This window comes from Salmo trutta, unplaced genomic scaffold, assembly GCF_901001165.1.
Source record: "Salmo trutta unplaced genomic scaffold, fSalTru1.1, whole genome shotgun sequence".
Lineage (NCBI taxonomy): Eukaryota > Metazoa > Chordata > Actinopteri > Salmoniformes > Salmonidae > Salmo > Salmo trutta.
The window spans coordinates 24,438-40,088 of record NW_021822930.1 but is presented as its reverse complement, the minus strand read 5'-3'; the positions used below and the strand labels follow the sequence as shown (position 1 = coordinate 40,088).

At 41.9% G+C, this 15,651-nt stretch overlaps 1 long non-coding RNA gene across 1 annotated transcript; it reads right to left on the bottom strand.

Annotated features, from left to right (window-relative positions):
• Positions 1-3,867: 3,867 nt before the first annotated feature.
• LOC115187309 (uncharacterized) lies at positions 3,868-4,193 on the bottom strand. The gene is made up of 2 exons (XR_003876019.1): positions 4,019-4,193; positions 3,868-3,917 (listed from the first exon to the last, which is right to left on the bottom strand). It is a non-coding gene; the product is annotated as an uncharacterized LOC115187309 (long non-coding RNA).
• Between the last annotated feature and the right edge of the window lie 11,458 nt (positions 4,194-15,651).

Below are 15,651 nucleotides of genomic sequence, written 5' to 3'. Positions count from 1 at the left end.
TGGATTTGTTGAGTTGTAACTCCACCTACAGGAAAGACATGATATCATACCATACTGTATCATGGTCTCCTGTATATCAGAGTGAACCTCCCCTTTCTGTTAGACCAGCTGGTGAGTGTTTTGGCATTGAATCAGAGTCAGATACAGTGTGATGTTAATACAGGTGTGATTAGTCTACAGTACACCAGGGAGGAGGTTTTTGTAGAGCAGAGAGGGAGATCTGATGCACTGTGTAAACTAGCAGCACAGTAATACACAGCACTGCTATTTGGAGTTAGTTGATTGATGGTTAAGGTGCTGGTACCACCTGCATTAGCATCTCCTTCTATATCAAATCCAGCCTCAGGATATCCAGCTTTCAATAGCATGTATCCTAAAAACACAAATTCTCTGTAGTTGGATTGCTTGTACCAGAGGATGACATTATACCCTGATATACTATGTAAACACTCCATCTTAGCCAACTGTCCCTGGTTCTTGTAAAGGGCTGCAGGACTCTGGTGAACCTGGTTACTGAGAGAAGAACCTGGAGAAAGAGACAGAGAGAAAGAGAGATTGACACAGAGAGAGAGAGATAGAGACAGAGAGAGAGAGACAGAGAGACACAGAGAGAGAGACAAATATAGACAGACAGAGAGAGAGACAGAGAGAGAGACAGAAAAAAATCTACATTTTCACCTGAAACATAAACTATCAAATGAGGATATTAGTAGTTGATGAAATCAATGATCTGAATACCTGCAGCCCAGGCTGTGTAACCCATGGTGATGGAGATAAGAATTCTGATCATGTTGACTCACTGTTAAGGAGACAGAAAGAATGAGACAGACAAACCACTCCACATGAATTAGAGGTGGCTTCTCATCAACTCATCTCAGTGATCTTATAGAGGGATGCTGCCTCCTTATGAGAACATCTAAACCATCAGAGACCTGAGATGAACCCTGCAGGAGGAGTCTATGTGGGACAGGAAGCAGGGTTTAGTAGAGCAGAGAGGGAGATCTGATGCACTGCTATCTGGAGTTAGTTGATTGATGGTTAAAGGAAATATTCACCCATTTTGAATGTTATATTATTTTTGTGGATCTCTGAGTGAGGTCTTACTAATGCCATGGGTCATTTCATGTTTTAATGTGTATCTTAGTTATTTGCAGTCAAGCAGTCAGACATTCGTCTGGTATGACGTAGTACTGTGATAAAGTGATAAAGATTGGCCAACCTCCCGGCCCTCTCAGTGGACCCTATGATCACTCGGCTACACAGCTGATGCCTCCCGGACTCTTCACTAACACGACTAGAAGCCACTACTTCACCGGATTCCTGCCGTAAGCTCTGGACCTTTGCAGCGGATCATCGCTGCTAGCTAGCTGCTACCGAGTGGCTATAGTGGCTATCGCCCTTGTCCCGAACCTAGCACCAGTTAGCCGTGAGCCAGGCGCATCTCCCGGCTAGCAAACAAAATTACTACAACCACAATACCTCTTTCACCAACTGGCCTGGACCCTTTGTCGAAAAGAATTCCCGCCGTTCCACCACGACTGGTCTGCCGAAGTATCCCCATCCGCTGTGCCCCTAACCGACCTTTGCCGGACGTCGGAGAAGGCGCTTCTACTAGCCCCGGCCTGCTAACTTTAAACGCTGTGTCTCCCGCTTGCTAGTTAGTAACGACTACCCAGAGGCTTCCCTGTTTCATCTATTGCTGTTCACTGGACCCTATGATCCCTTGGCTACACAGCTGATGCTTGCTGGACTGTTCATTAGTCACGGTACTCCATTTTGTTTATTTTGTTTATCTGTCGGCCCCAGCCCCGAACTCAGGCCCTGTGTGTAGTTAACTGACCCTCTATGCCCATTCATCACCATTTTACCTGTTGTTGTTGTCTTAGCTAATTAGCTGTTGTTGTCTTACCCATTGTTGTCTTCGTTGTCATGCTGAAAGACCCAGCCACAACCCATCTTCAATGCTCTTACTGAGGGAAGGAGGTTGTTGGCCAAGATCTCGCGATACATGGCCCCATCCATCCTCCCCTCAATACGGTGCAGTCGTCCTGTCCCCTTTGCAGAAAACCATCCCCAAAGAATGATGTTTCCATCTCCATGCTTCACGGTTGGGATGGTGTTCTTTGGGTTGTACGCTTCCTTCTTCTTCCTCCAAACACGGCGAGTGGAGTTTAGACCAAAAAGCTCTATTTTTGTCTCATCAGACCACATGACCTTCTCCCATTCCTCCTCTGGATCATCCAGATGGTCATTGGCAAACTTCAGACGGGCCTGGACATGCGCTGGCTTGAGCAGGGGGACCTTGCGTGCGCTGCAGGATTTTATTCCATGACGGCGTAGTGTGTTACTAATGGTTTTCTTTGAGACTGTGGTCCCAGCTCTCTTCAGGTCATTGACCAGGTCCTGCCGTGTAGTTCTGGGCTGATCCCTCACCTTCCTCATGATCATTGATGCCCCACGAGGTGAGATCTTGCATGGAGCCCCAGACCGAGGGTGATTGACCATCATCTTGAACTTCTTCCATTTTCTAATAATTGCGCCAACAGTTGTTACCTTCTCACCAAGCTGCTTGCCTATTGTCCTGTAGCCCATCCCAGCCTTGTGCAGGTCTACAATTTTATCCCTGATGTCCTTACACAGCTCTCTGGTCTTGGCCATTGAAAGAGAGGTTAGAGTCTGTTTGATTGAGTGTGTGGACAGATGTCTTTTATACAGGTAAGGAGTTCAAACAGGTGCAGTTAATACAGGTAATGAGTGGAGAACAGGAGGGCTTCTTAAAGAAAACTAACAGGTCTGTGAAAGCAGGAATTCTTACTGGTTGGTAGGTGATCAAATACTTATGTCATGCAATAAAATGCAAATTAATTACTTAAAAATCATACAGTGTGATTTTCTGGATTTTTGTTTTAGATTCCATCTCTCACAGTTGAAGTGTACCTATGATAAAAATTACAGACCTCTACATGCTTTGTAAGTAGGAAAACTTGCAAAATCGGCAGTTTATCAAATACTTGTTCTCCCCACTGTATACATATACACATACACACATTCAACCATGCTCAGTCACTCAATACAGTATGTAGCCCTTATATCTGATGATGTCTGGACAGAAAAAGAATGACACTCCATACTCTTTTTGTACAGACAGCATCAGATACATGGTCTACACATATGGAGACAGAGGGTCACCAGGCCCAGGCCCCCAAGGGCCCTCCCATACCACATTCCCTGGCCCAAGGCCCCCTAGGGACCTCCCATACCACATTCCCTGGCCCAGGCCCCCTAGGGACCTCCGGTACCACCGGCCCTGGCCAACACACGTTTCCATCCCAAAAGCATCTGAATCCCAAATGACACCTTACTTTTGACCAATGTGTGTTGAGAAAAACTCCCTCCTGATGGAGAACTGAGGAAGTGCACCTAAACCATTTAAACTAGCCACTTATAACAGTATCATTACCATCTGTTTGATATCAAATGGTTCATAGCAAAGTGTTGTTGAAGTGGTTGAAGACAGGTGCAGGTGTATAGAGCTGTAGTCAGTATTATATGAGAGGTTCAGAGAAGGTTTTTGTAGAGCAGAGAGGGTATAGTGAAACACTGTGCTTTACTAGCAGCACAGAAATACACTGCACTGTCTTCAGCTTCTGTCAGTTTGGGAAAATGTAGATACGCCATTTTATTAGCTGCAGCATCTCCACTGACATTAAAACGCCCTTTAAAGGAATCTTCCACCGTTGGACTGGTGTTCCTCACATACCCAATGAGTTTCAGAGCAGTGTTTTGGGCTGACTGTTGGTACCACAGTATCATGTTGTAATTTGAAACAGTGTGGCTGCAGGTGAGTTGAACTTTATCTTCAGGTCCTTTTAGTATTGCAGTAGGAGTCTGGTGAACTTTGTTTGTTTGTAACAGCCCTGTGGATGAAAACAGTCAATATGAAATATACAGAATTACTCAGCATATTGACAGCAATATATTTCAGTAGTAAATCTATCTTTCATGAGGGATTTAGTACCTGTCACCCATAGTGGTAGAGTTGCTACATGTATGAGAAGCTTGATCATGTTGATGGTTCTGGAGAGAAGAGTCACATGGACAAGGAGAAAGGGTTTTCAGATAGTCAGAGATGTGATGTCATCTAGTGGGAGTGTCAAATGTATGTCAGCATCCCAAATGGCACCCTATTCCCTTTCTAGTGCACTACTTTAGATCAGAGCCCATAGGGGGGAGAGGAGAATAAGTCAATAGAGAAGGGGAGCTGAACTGAGCTGCCGGAGGGGAAGGAAATTACATCACTTTGACGTCAGAACTTGTGTTGATATTCAAGCAGATCCCTTGTTCACCTACAGGTCTCCTGTTCTACTTAAAGGTGTATTGTGGATCAAACCGGTATCTACATTGTTGAAAGGGTTTGTATTTTTTAGTCTTTAGATTTGATCTGTGTTATAGATTGTGAAGTCATCACACTAGAAATAGGCTGTAAATTGAAAAAATACTTCAGAACAGTAATACTCTGCACTGACTTCAGGTCAGAACAGTAATACACTGCACTGACATCAGGACAGAACAGTAATACACTGCACTGACTTCAGGACAGAACAGTATTACACTGCACTGACTTCAGGACAGAACAGTAATACTCTGCACTGACTTCAGGTCAGAACAGTAATACACTGCACTGACTTCAGGTCAGAACAGTAATACACTGCACTGACTTCAGGACAGAACAGTAATACTCTGCACTGACTTCAGGACAGAACAGTAATACACTGCACTGACTTCAGGTCAGAACAGTAAAGGAGAGAGAGAGGGGAGAGAGGTAGAGAGAGAGAAGGGAGAGAGGTAGAGAGAGAGAGCGAGAGAGAGGGAGTGAGAGAGAGGGAGAGAGAGAAAGAGGAGAGACAGAGAGAGTAGTCATGTGAATCACATCTATCCAGGGGGGAGTAATGGAATATGACATTGTAACATTGCATAATGTATGTTAATGAGTGATGACTCTAAACTGTAAATACTGGTATACTGTACTAGGACAGATATCACCTTGCTTATGCCATCATCCATTTGTGTTTATTCATTGGCACTGAGTAAAAGTCAAACGTCAGATGCAGGTGTTCTGAGCCGTGGTCTAATATTACCATCAGACAGGGTTTTAGTAGAGAACAGGAGGAAGTCTACATCACTGTGTTGGCTGGCTGCACAGTAATAAACTGCACTGTGTTCAGGTCCTCTCAGACTCAGTAGATGAAGATAAGCCTCTTTCCCACCGTCTCCACTCACATTGAAGTGCTTTTCAAACGATTTCTCCATGGTTATTGACTTGTAATTTGCATAACCAATGAGTTTCATAGCAGTGACTCCTGCTGACTGTTTGTACCATAGTATCATGTAGTAGTTAGGGATAGTATGGCTGCAGGTGAGTTGAACGATTCCTCCAGGTCCTTCTGTTAGTGCCACAGGCCTCTGATGAACCATGCTACTAAACAACTGCCCTGTGGACAGAGAGAGAGGAGAGAGGAGAGAGAGGAGAGAGGAGAGAGAGGAGAGAGGAGACAGAGGAGAGAGAGGAGAGAGGAGAGAGGGAGAGAGGAGAGAAGAGAGAGGGAGAGAGGAGAGAGGAGAGAGGAGAGACGGAGAGAGAGGAGAGAGGGAGAGAGGAGAGAGAGGAGAGAGGAGAGAGGGAGAGAGGAGAGAGGAGAGAGGAGAGAGAGAGGAGAGATGGAGAGAGGAGAGAGGAGAGAGGGAGAGAGAGGGAGAGAAGGTGACTGAGAAAGAGAGGAGAGATGGAGAGAGAGGAGATAAGGTGAGATAGAGAGAACGAAAAGCGAGAGAAGGTGAGAGAGAAGGAGTGAGAGAAATGATATTTTATTCAGTTTGATGACATTCGTAGAATCGTTAGGCTTCTCATCGTAAGTGATTTAATGCCTGTCACCCAGAGTGGTAGAGCTGCCAGGTGAATCAGAACTCTGAACATGATGATGAGGATGATGAATATGCTGAGGAAGACGATGATGATGAGGATGATGAATATGCTGAGGAAGACGATGATGATGAGGATGATGAAAATGCTGAGGAAGACGATGATGATGAGGATGTGATATGAGTGTCTCCTGGATGAAGCTCTGAGGTGAAAGGAGATTGGCTGTAGTAGTATCATGTTTCCTTCAGGGTGGTGGATAGTGACAGTGTTAGAGGGAGTGTCAGGAAGCCTGTACTGTAAAGCTTGCTCATAGGACCTCACTGTGAACATGACTGATTACATGATCATGACAATGAAACCATCAGACATTAGAAGAACTAGAGTTAGAGGTCCCCCTACAGTATGTGATGAGACCATGTCTTTACATATTATATTACATCCTGTTGAAATACTGGGGTTTTTGTACAGCTGTACTTGTTGTCTGTATCACTGTGTTGACTCACAGCACAGAAGTACATGCCACTGTCTCCTGCCTCCAACTTCTTCACTGTGAAAGATCCACTCTCAACTACAGTCTTCTTGGCTGAGAATTTGTCTTCACTGAAATCCCCTGAATACTCAGGTTTGGAACTGGAAGTAGTGAAGGCTACCTGCTTCATTCCCTCTCCTGGAAGCTGTCTGTACCAGTACATCTGGTTGTAGGTAGATCCCTTAGTGTGACTGCAGTTCATCTGAGCAACACTGTCTTTCAGTCCCCAGAGTATGGTGGGTATCTGAGTGACTTCACTCCCCTCAACAAGACCTGTAAGGATACAGTGAGAATGAAATCAATAGAGTTAGGTACAGTTAGACCTGAATACATCAAGACTCGTGTGAAGTGAACATATGCTTGGAAACATCAATATCTATAACTAGAGAAGACCGTCATTGTAAATAGGAATTTTGTTACGAACTTTCCTGGTTAAATAAATGAAACATTATGAAACTGTACCTGCAGCACAGAGCAGTGAGACAGTAACAGTGAAGAGAAATGTGAACATGTTTGATCACGTTATATTTGAGAGTGCTGGAAAGAGTCTGGTATCAATGTATATAAAACAAGAGGAGTGTCACATAGATGAATAGATGCCAATCAGTAGACCACGGCAGGTTCCACCATATTCAACATGTCAGTGAAGTGGGAGGGACTGATGATCTGAATACATCATGCTAATTAGTGGTTCAGACTGTAGAGACATTCACATTATTAAAGTTAGAGGTCCCCCTACAGTCCATGATGAGACCATCAGCTCTTTACATATTATATTCTATCCTATAGAGCTCGCCAGCTTCTAGTCCTAAAACACGGCAATGAGTCAGCATTTTCTACCTCTGGTTCGTTGACCGTTGCTATGGGAGAAATGAAGGGGGAAATAATGGGGTTTTGGGATAAAAGGTCTGAAGTTAAAACAGGCTTTGGAGATCTTATACGTTTTGTTCTGTGAAATAAATTAAGGATCGGACCCTTTTTTTAAATGTTCTCCTAAAATGACATACCTGAATCTAACTGCCTGTAGCTCAGGACCTGAAGCAAGGATATGCATATTATTGGTACCATTTCAAAGGAAACACTTTTAAGTTTGTGGAAATGTGAAATTAATGTAGGAGAATATAACACATTATATCTGGTAAAAGATAATACAAAAAAAACATGCGTTTTCCCCTCCCAAAAAATGTTTCATCTTTGAAATGCAAGAGAATGGCCATATCTTCAGATAGGAGTCTAGGTGTAATATAGATGTTTGCCACCAGATGGCAGTAGTGGGTTTGTAACGTTTCAGACTGATCCATTGAAGAATTACATTTCTGCACAATATTCTGTATCAAGTCTGTCAGGGGTTTGCCCAACTGTGCCATTTTGGTCAATTGATACATTTTCAAGTACATAACTATAGAGAACATAGAAAAATGATATGGTAATAACAAGTTAAAGTTTACACACTCCCAGAAATGTCATACATGATGGATCATTAGCTTATACACTAACATTCACACATCAAGATGGCCGGACGGGGTGGGTGTGGATCCAGAGACAGCAGTGGGGTCAAACTGTAGAACTTAATACTGGTTTTTATCAAACAAAAAACTATGCTACATTTTATCTCTGGGACCCTCAGGATGACCAATCAGAGCAAGATTACTGAATGTAAGTACATAATTTACCTTCAGAGGAGAATGTATCAAACCAGTTGCCGTGATAAAAGTGTTTTGTTGTTGTGGACTCTCCTCAAACAATAGCATGGTATTTTTTCACTGTAATTGCTACTGTTAATTGGACACTGCAGTTAGATTAACAAGAATGTAAGTTTTCTACCGATATTATACATGTCTATTTCTCGGAAAGTTGGATGGTGCATACAACGTCATTCTAGTCACATTAGAGCACAATAGCGACAACTGTGTTATGTTTGGGGCAAATCCAATAAAACACATTACTGAGTACAACTATCCATATTTTCAAGCATAGTGGTGGCTGCATCATGTTATTCGAATGCTTGTAATATTTAAGGACTGGTGAGTTTCTTAGGATAAAAATACAGTGTGGAGCTAAGCAGTCGCAAAATCTTAGAGAAAAATGTGGTTCAGTCTCCTTTTCACCAAACACTGGGAGCTGAAACATACCTTTCAGCAGTACAATAACTGAAAACACAAGTCCAAATCTACACTGGAGTCGCTTTGCTTACCAAGAATACAGAGAATGTTCCTGAGAAGCAAAGCTACAGTTTTGACATAAATCTGCATGAAAATCTATAGCAAGACCTGAAAATGGTTGTCTAGCATTGATTAACATGACGATGCAAAGTGATGCCGAAACGTTGGTAAATCCCCAATAAATTATTGGGAGCTTATATATGGAGTGTGTGACTCTCTTTATTTTGATAGCAATGATTAACAACCAATTTGACAGAGCTTGAAGAATTTTGAAAATAATAATAATGGGCAAAAATTGCACATTCCAGGTGTGGAAAGCTCTTAGAGACGTACCTAGAAAGATTCACAGCTGTAACTGCTGCAAAAGGTGCTTCTACATAGTATTGATTCACAGGTGTGGATACTTATGTAAATTAAATACTTATAAAACATGTTTTCACTTTGTCATTAAGGGGTAATGTGTATAGATGGGTGAACAAATATATTTATGTAGTCCATTTTGAATTCAGGTTCTCACACAACAAAATGTGGAAGAAGTTAAGGGGTATAAATACTTTCTGAAGGCACTGTAGCTTTAACGTTCGGTGGTATGGCATACATAACCATACCATCTGCATACAGATTAATATGAAGGGATTTAATACAAATACCAATATTATTAATATGAATAGTAAAGAGAACTGGTCCCAATACTGAACCCTGCGGTACACCTAATAACTAGACTCAACACCATCAGAACGCACACATTGTGTCTTGTCTGTCAGAAAGCTCTTAACTTCTTGGGGCTATGTGGGACGTTAGCGTGCCACCCGTGGCGCACCCTATCAACAGCAGGTGCATTTCAAGAGCGGCAAATTTGAAACCAAATAAATGTCAAAATTCAAATTTCTCAAACATACAACTAACTTACAGCCTTTGAAAGATAAACATCTTCTTAATCTAACCACGTTTACCGATTTCAAAAAGGTTTTACGGGGAAAGCATAAAGTTAGGTTATGTTAGGAGAGTACATTGACAATAGCTGTGTGTAGTGTATTGTCGATTCAAAGACAGGCGTCACCAAAACCATAAAATCAGCTAAAATTCTGCACTAACCTTTTACAATCTCCATCAGATGACACTCCTAGGACATTATGTTAGACAATGCATGCATTTTTAGTTCTATCAAGTTCATATTTATATCTAAAAACAGTGTTTTACTATGGCGTTGATGTTCAGGAAATCGTTTCCCTCCAATACCGGCAGTCAAGTCATGACAACAAAATAATTAATTAATATTAGAAAACATTGGTAAAATATTATATTGTCATTCAAAGAATTATAGATTTACATCTCTTGAACGCAATGGACTTGCCAGATTTAAAATTAACCTTACTGGGAAATCACACTTTGCAATAATCTGAGCACTGCGCCAGAAAAATACGCATTGCGATACAGACTAACCGCCATGTTGGAGAGATCTAAAATCGAAAATACTATGTAAATAATCCATTACCTTTGATTCTCTTCATCAGATGTCACTTCCAAAGAATCCCAGGTCCATAACGAATGTAGTTTTGTTCAAAAAAGCTCATCATTTATGTCCAAAAACCTCCGTGTTGTAGCACATGATCTAAGCCAGCCGGACTTCACTTCACTTCAAGAACGGAAAAAATATATTTTCGTTCGTTCAAACATGTCAAACGTTGTATCGCATAAATCATTAGGGCCTTTTTTAACCAGAACATGAATAAAATTCAAGGCGGACCATTGGGTTCACTTTTAAAACGTTTCGGAATGAGAGTACCCACCATCAAATCGCACGCCAGGTGTCTAATGGGCCATCGCCGTTCCAACGCTCTTCTTCAGTCAGATCTCACTGTAGAACACTCCAAACACTTTGTAAAGGCTGGGGACATCTTGTGGAAGCAATAGGAAGTGCCAAAATATTCCTCCTTCCCTTTGTTTTTCAATGGTATAGGCTTAAAGTCAATTCAACACATCAGGTATCCACTTCCTGTCAGAATCTGTCTCAGGGTTTTGCCTTCCAAATGAGTTCTGTTATACTCACAGACACCATTCAAACAGTTTTTGAAACTTTAGGGTGTTTTCTATCCAAACCTGAACAATAATATGCATATTCTATCTTCTGAGTTGGTGTAATAGGCAGTTAAAAATGGGCACATATTTTTTTAAAAATTCTCAATACTGCCCCCTATACCCTAACAGGTTAAACCATTTGCAAGACTTATTGTCCAGGCCCATTTCAAATCATTTTTGAATGAGTAGGGAATGTTCAATGGTGTTGAATGCCTTGGAAAGGTCTAGAAATATGGCAGCACAATGATTTTTATGAACTATGCATTTTAAATCATCATCTAAAACAAGCATAACAGCTGAAACAGCGTTGCCAAAGATATTAGAGAAAGGAGGTAGGAATCCCATTGGTGTACCAAACGCCCCACCCAGCAGACTATCGACCAATCGCGTTCATGTTGTTATGCTGCGTCACGCGGTTGCTAAACTAAACATCACGCAAACCCTTCTCAAAGTCAGAATATGAGATGAGAAACTTTCCTATTTTCCTCGAAAGTATGTAATGTCTCGATTCCAAAGCTATACAATATTAGAGATATCAAGTTTATTATCTGTAATGTTGTACTGCTTGTTGACGTTCATGCTTATGTATACCCCATCATGGTAGATATCCCAGCTAACACAGTGGATCTGGGCCGATTCCAGCTGAGAGTAAGACTCGGCCGATGTCATGTGGCCCAAGTCTGGGCCGCCTTCGGCAGTATTACTTATGGCTAGGATGTGGGGATTGAGCTCGTGCCGACTCCGGTGTGAGTTATCTTCTTATGGGCAGGTGGGATGGTAGCGTCCCTCCTGGCCAGCATCCGTTGAATTTGCAGAGTGCGAAATTCTAACTACAGTATTATAAATATTAAACTTTCATAAAAACACAAGTGTAATACATCCAAATATAACTTAACTTCTTGTTAATCCAGCCGTGGTGTCAGATTTCAAAAAGGCTGTACGGCGAAAGCAAACCATGCGATTATCTGAGGACAGCTCAGGACAGCAATCTGAGGATATCTGAGGAGGCTCCCTGCATACAAACACATGAAAAACATATTTCAACCAGGCAGGTGCGACACGAAAGTCAGAAATTGCGATATAAAAAACGCTTTTCATCCGGATGTCAAAATACTGCCCACTACCCAAGAGAGGTTATCTGGCCCAAATGTATTACTTGGGTCTCTGGCGGATTCCGGTGTGAGTTATCTGGCCCAAATGTATTACTTGGGGCACGGGCCAATGTGGCTACTCTCTGGCAGATGATTACACGGTCTGCTTTATATAATTAACATTTCATTATTTATTTATCCATATTTTCTCATTGTTTCTGTAATCAAAAAATACATTTAACATTTAAAAATAAATTTCTTTAACCTCTCTAGGGCCGGCGGGACGAAATCGTCCCACCTACGTAACAGCCAGTGGAATCCTGTGGCGCGTTATTCAAATACCTTAGAAATGCTATTACTTCAATTTCTCAAACATATGACTATTTTACAGCATTTTAAAGACAAGACTCTCGTTAACCTGTTTGGGTATAGGGGGCAGTATTGAGAATTTTTGAAAAAATATGTGGCCATTTTTAACTGCCTATTACACCAACTCAGAAGCTAGAATATGCATATTATTGTTCAAACAGTTTTAGAAACTTTAGGGTGTTTTCTATCCAAAGCCAATAATTATATGCATATTCTAGTAACTGGGCAGGAGTAGTAACCAGATTAAATCGGGTACAATTTTTATCCGGCCGTGTAAATACTGCCCCCTAGCCCTAACAGGATATGTCCTGTGTAGTATTTTAGTATTTTGATACTTTGTGTAATGCAATTGATAAGCATTAAGAACTTTGTGGATGGAGTCTCCTGAGTGGTACAGCGGTCTAAGACACTGCATCGTAGTGCAAACTGTGTTGCTACAGATGCTGATTTGAGACCCTTGACGGCCACGACCAGGAGACCCATGAGGAGACGCACAATTGGCTCAGCGTTGTCCGAGTTAGGGGAGGGTTTGGATGGCAGGGATGTCCTTGTACCATCACGCTGTAGCGACTCTTGTAGCGGGCCGGGCGCACACACGTTCACCAGGTGTATGTTGTTTCCTCCGACACAAAATGTTTTATTGTGGATATGTATAAAATTATAAAAGTAATATTTTAATTACTAAATTGGGTAAATTTGAATACAATCATTTAAATTTGCATTTGGTCGCTTCTGGGGGGATTCTGGAAAGATGCCGGCCATGTCGGCTTAAATCCGGTAGACGGATACGGCGTAATATACTTTTGCCGATTCTTCAATGCCAGCTGGGATATTAGAGCAGCTTCACCTGCTGATACCACAGTATGGTGTTGTAGCTGGGGAGAGTGTGTTCCACCTGCTGATACCACAGTATGGTGTTGTAGCTGGGGAGAGTGTGTTCCACCTGCTGATACCACAGTATGGTGTTGTAGCTGGGGAGAGTGTGTTCCACCTGCTGATACCACAGTATGGTGTTGTAGCTGGGGAGAGTGTGTTCCACCTGCTGATACCACAGTATGGTGTTGTAGCTGGGGAGAGTGTGTAAACAGGACAGGACAGCAGTTTCTCCAGAACTCTGAAATACTGAAGATGGAGACTGAAGAACGCTGGAACAGAGGAGTTCACCTGTTACAGAAGAGGAGAGAGAGACCTGTTTGTTATAACCACTGTAGTCATTGAGGAAATATATGGAATTATAGATTATTTTAGATGGTATCTAATCTGTGTTCAAGAATAATGAAGAGATTCACGTTCAGAGGTGAAAAATATCCAACAGTTAAAGATTCATAGTTCAACACTGAGTCAAGATGAACATTCAAAGGACATGGATCTTCAACTCTCAGACTCCTTACTACATACCATCGTTTACTGTGGTACTGTGTCTGGTGAGTCCACATGGATTTGTTGAGCTGTAACTCCACCTACAGGAAAGACATGATATCATACCATACTGTATCATGGTCTCCTGTATATCAGAGGGAACGTCTCCTTTCTGTTAGACCAGCTGGTGAGTGTTTTGGCATTGAATCAGAGTCAGATACAGTGTGATGTTAATACAGGTGTGATTAGTCTACAGTACACCAGGGAGGAGGTTTTTGTAGAGCAGAGAGGGAGATCTGATGCACTGTGTAAACTAGCAGCACAGTAATACACAGCACTGCTATTTGGAGTTAGTTGATTGATGGTTAAGGTGCTGGTACCACCTGCATTAGCATCTCCTTCTATATCAAATCCAGCCTCAGGATATCCAGCTTTCAATAGCATGTATCCTAAAAACACTAATTCTCTGTAGTTGGATTGCTTGTACCAGAGGATACGATTATAGCTTGATATACTATGTGAACACTCCGTCTTAGCCGACTTTCCCTGGTTCTTGTACAGGGATGCAGGACTCTGGTGAACCTGGTTACTGAGAGAAGAACCTGGAGAACGAGACAGAGAGCGAGAGAGAGAGAGAGAGAGAGAGAGAGAGAGAGAGAGAGAGAGAGAGAGAGAGAGAGAGAAAGAAAAAGGTGAAACAACATATAAAGAAACATATTGACCTGAAAGATAAAAAAACTATCAATTGAGGATATTAGTAGTTGATGAAATCAATGATCTGAATACCTGCAGCCCAGGCTGTGTAACCCATGGTGATGGAGATAAGAATTCTGATCATGTTGACTCACTGTTAAGGAGACAGAAAGAATGAGACAGACAAACCACTCCACATGAATTAGAGGTGGCTTCTCATCAACTCATCTCAGTGATCTTATAGAGCCTCCTTATGAGAACATCTTAAACATCAGAGACCTGAGATGAACCCTGCAGGAGGAGTCTATGTGGGACAGGAAGCAGGGTTTAGTAGAGCAGAGAGGGATATCTGATGCACTGCTATCTGGAGTTAGTTGATTGATGTTTAAAGGAAATATTCACCAATTTTGAATGTTTATTATTTTTGTTTATCTCTGAGTGAGGTCTTATCAATGCCATGGGTCATTTCATGTGTTAATGTTGTCGTGAAGTTGTATTAGTTAATGTGACGACTGTTGCTCATCAAATGATTAACAGTTTATAATTGCGTGATTAAATGAATCAAGCAATGAATCAAGCAATTATTAACTCATTAACCTGGGGCACCATGGGAAAATTAGTTTTACTGAGTTTCTATTTCCCAAATTAACTCATAGAATATCAGAATATCGATTTTACAACAGTCGCTAATTAATCAATTTCCTCTAATGTCTCATTTCTAAACGTCGCATAATCCGGGAATCTGCACGAACCCGGGCTCCACCAACGAGTTTACCACACCAATCTTAGTTGATTATTTATTTACTAGCAAGCTAAAATGATGATAAAAATACACATACACAAAACACAGTCTAGGCTATTGATTAGGACTTAGTATAACGGGCCAACACACTATGGCGCATTACCCAAAATGGGGATTTAAAAGAGAGAGAAACAAAGAAAGTACACGAGAGAAATATACATTTGCGTTCATTTGTCAGCTATGCTTATTTAAAACCTAGCCTTCCCCCGAACTGCCGCTCTTATGGGTCAGAATATAATGATGTAAATACGTGTTGGAGGTCTCAGGTGGGAAGCTCCGCGTGGGTCGCTTAGGCTTCTCAATGATGCACTTCTCCGGCGCAACTCTCTGGTTGTCCTCACGATGTCAGTGTCCTTCTTGGCTTAATGGTCTGACTTCTCCCCCTTTCTCTGATAGTGTCGTCTGAGGACAGACAGCTCTGTAGCTCAGAGCTCACAGCTTAGAAATGAAACAGCGTAGATACCACGATTCGATGAAGATTGGAGGCTAGGTGGTTCGGCTTGAATTCACCCGCGTAGACACAGCTACTCATCCATAGCTTGTGTAGAAAATGATTCCTTTGTCTTCAACCTTGTGTTTTATTTTGGGGTTCGTTGACCATTTAGACCGTGGCTGCAGCCTGGGGTCAGTTAATCTAATATCTTAAT